At 38.7% G+C, this 3,432-nt stretch overlaps 1 long non-coding RNA gene across 1 annotated transcript in view; it reads left to right on the plus strand.

The window, feature by feature from the left end:
- LOC106948131 (uncharacterized) overlaps nucleotides 1–3,292 on the plus strand; it is an 18,522-nt gene extending 15,230 nt beyond the window's left edge. Inside the window, exon 3 of the long non-coding RNA XR_001425115.1 lies at nucleotides 3,111–3,292. This is a non-coding gene — a long non-coding RNA (uncharacterized LOC106948131). The remainder of the gene's footprint in view (nucleotides 1–3,110) is intronic.
- Nucleotides 3,293–3,432: the final 140 nt, after the last annotated feature.

Consider the following 3,432-nt stretch of genomic DNA (forward strand, 5'->3'; position numbering starts at 1 on the left):
AAGATGTGAGTTACTGATGACAAACACACAGAAGAAGGATTTGGAAAAAGCTCATAAACAAATTGAGCTTATGAACAAGAAAATTGATTCAATCTCCAAAGAGCTAAATTGGTCTTGCAAGCCAAACAAACACCTGGAATCTCAGCAAATCCCAAAGTTAAAACACCAGGTAAAACACTACAAGGATAAAGTGAGCGAGCTTCAAACCTCTTTAAAAATCCTCGAGACGGTTTCACAACTGCGAGATGAGAAGGCTGAGAAAGAAAAAAGGCAAATGATGTCTGAAATCGCAGCGTACAAAGTAAAGGTTAAAAAGTACCAAAGTGAAATGAAGAAACTTGAGTCTGAGATGTCCCGAAAGATCGACAACATCATCATGAAGAATGAGATTATGAGACAAAAAGACAAGTACAGCCTTCTTGAAGGGAAGGTAGAAGCTCTGGAAAAGCAGTTGAAAGAGAGAGAGAAGGAAAATGAAATTCTTAAACTTTCTAAAACTCCAATGGAGGAAGACATAGGTAAAACTGAGCAAGAGATTAAAACCAGGATCGATTCAACTGAGGAAAACACATTAGCTGAGGAAAAACAGCTAAACAAGATTTTAGTACAACATCTGATGAGAAAAGAACGGCAGATGAGTAAACTCATGGAGCAGCAGAGAGAGGCACAGAGAGAGGCAGAGAGAGAGGCTGTGGCTGTGAGAGAAAGTTTGGACTACATAAAATCTGAGTGCAGAGACCTGAGGAAAGAAAATGAGTCCTTAAATTTTCAGAGAAAGGTTCTAACCAAAAACAGGCAGAGGGAAGAAAATCACATTAAAGTCGCCGACAAAGTGCTTAATGTGACAGAATTGTATATCGGTGAGAAGATAAAACACAAGAATTTGAAGGATTCCACAGAGAGGAAAGAGACTTTGGAAGGACCAACACTCAAAACACAAACCAACAATCAACAATTCAGACCTCAACCACCGATCCAGAAAAAAAAATTCCAGCTACCCAAAATACAGCCAGATCATAATCGAAGATTTCTGCTTGTAGGTGAAGGCAAGTCAGAGCCAGAGTTTAAAGAACACAACCTAACAACACAAGAAAATTTAAAACCCCTTAGCAAAACGAAGCCTGAAATGTCTGGCAGGCAGGGCAGGAAGATTTTTGTAACGGAAATTGAGAAAAAATAGTCAAAACTAATTAGGCTAATTGGTCTCTCTTAAATTTTCCTTTGTCTCTCGCTCACCAACTGTTGGAGACGCTCTTTAAATGGACACACTCTAAACTAAATGCACAGGTTTTCTCCGGGTGCTCCGGTTTTTCCTTCGAGAAAAAAAGTGATTAAGTTAATTGATCTCTTAATTTTACCTCTGTGTCTCACTGAGACTGACTCACTGACTGTTAGAGATATGAAGAATATTAACTTACCTAGTTCAGATTCTTAATGCGTTTCTTTTTAGGACACACTCCTTAAATGGCCTCATACAATGTCTTCCAGCCTTAGTGTTTCTGTATTTCCTGTCTCCTTAGTCGTCTTAATTTTTAACTGGTCATAGAATATAACCAGTCTCTCTAAGATGGAGTGTCTTCCTGTTAAAAGGAAGTTGTTCCTCTCCACTTGGCTGCTCAGGATTAGGGACAGTAACAATTATCAATTGGACAATTGGACGGATGTATGGATGGATGGATGGACGGATGGATGGATGCAAAGTTTTTCTCCGGGTGCTCCGGTTTTTTCGACTATTTAGGAAAAGAAGTGTTTAGGCGAATCGGTCTCTTAATTTTACCTCTCTCTCTCACTCACTAACTGTTGGACATACAAAAAAATCTGAACTGAACAAAACTGTGTTTCTTTCTAGCACAAGCTCATTAATGGCCTCATACAATGTCCTCCACTTCTATTTGAAATGCAGGGCTTTTTGTTTAGTTTTTAACTAAACAAATAAAAGTGTGATTGCATCACCAAACTGAACACAGCAATTGCATTTAATCATATTTTCAATTTTACTGATATTTATTGGTGCTCTCGTGGAAATTACAGTGGTGAAAATAGACAAAAATAATGTCTAATAATACTATCAGTTTTGTGGTGTTTTTTTAATACCATCATTGACTGAAAATTAGTGACAAAAATAATTAAAAAGTCTTATCATGATCAATTTTTCCACAATAAATGATAAACAATATGATAAATGTCTACCCCTAGGCTTTTCTCAGTGACATCTCCTGTACAAACATGAGCAGAAAGGCCACTCAGTGAGGAAGAAGCCATTCCTCCAAGAGTCATGAAAAAGTAAGATTGCAATTTGCAAACGCACACAGAGACAGTGGCCTGTGAGGTATCACTAGCATCTTGTCTTACATTGACTTCCTCCATTCAGTGTGCGAAACAATAAATAAGAAAAATTAAAATAAAAGCTTATTTTAGGGAAAAGGCTACTTCTAATGCACTGCTAAGGCTAATGCTAATGCTAACACTAACAGGGGCGGAGCCCCTGACATCTGATTGCCCCCCCTGCCCCCAGGTGACCCAAATAAATGCATCTAACTTTTTCTCCGTAGTGGCCCCAATAATTTATAATAAATTAAAGCACTTAAAGCACTTCACCTGTTGTGGTCTGAATGCACAGGCTCACAAATTCCTCCTGGTCACATCTGCAGAGAAATCTGCGCTGGTTCATCGGTCAGTTGGATCTGTCTGATCCATACCGAACAATTGAACTCTGCGAGTTTTTGTTTTTTTTTTTTACCGTGTGCGCGGTTCGGGTGTGCATTTTTTCCAAGGATTTATTTATTTATTACGTGGTTTTGCTTCTCCAAAACAGACAGATGTTACATCTGCTGCTCTCCTTCTGGGCGCGAAGGGTAACATCTTCACCTCCATTTGCTAAAACCGCAGGGTGAGTTAAGTTTAATTCTTTGCAGCGGCGGAGCTGCATCCGCATTGGTTGTGGAACGCAGTGCGCATGGATCTAATTAACTTCTGCACCTTTATTACCTCAAAATAAACTGCTGGCTCCTCTGTTTAAACTATAAATGGGTTAAAACAACGGTGCATTCTCTTTAGTTTTCTCTGTTCTGTACTGGAGACTGGAGTTAAAGGCACCATTTCAACTAAAGTTTGCAATGAGCTTCCTAACCAAGGTGTCCGGTCCATAACTCTTCAACACGCTGCCAGCTCCTGGTCAGAAAGACGCATTTAGTTCAGAGTCCATGAGATGATATTCAGAAAGGATTTTTTTATTGATTGATTTTAGTTGCCTCTGCAATGAACTCTTTGCGTAAAGTCTGTAATGTCTGCCTATGTGCTCCAGTCAGGGGTGTTAATTATAACCTATCAAATGACAAAGGGTTTACAATTTTCCAGTCGTTTAACCGAATATTTGATTATTTTTTTAATGAGACGTATATGTCTATTTAAAATATGATTAAATGCACTTGA

This window comes from Poecilia latipinna, unplaced genomic scaffold, assembly GCF_001443285.1.
Source record: "Poecilia latipinna isolate Pla-1442-1.1 unplaced genomic scaffold, P_latipinna-1.0 Scaffold274, whole genome shotgun sequence".
Taxonomy (NCBI): domain Eukaryota; kingdom Metazoa; phylum Chordata; class Actinopteri; order Cyprinodontiformes; family Poeciliidae; genus Poecilia; species Poecilia latipinna.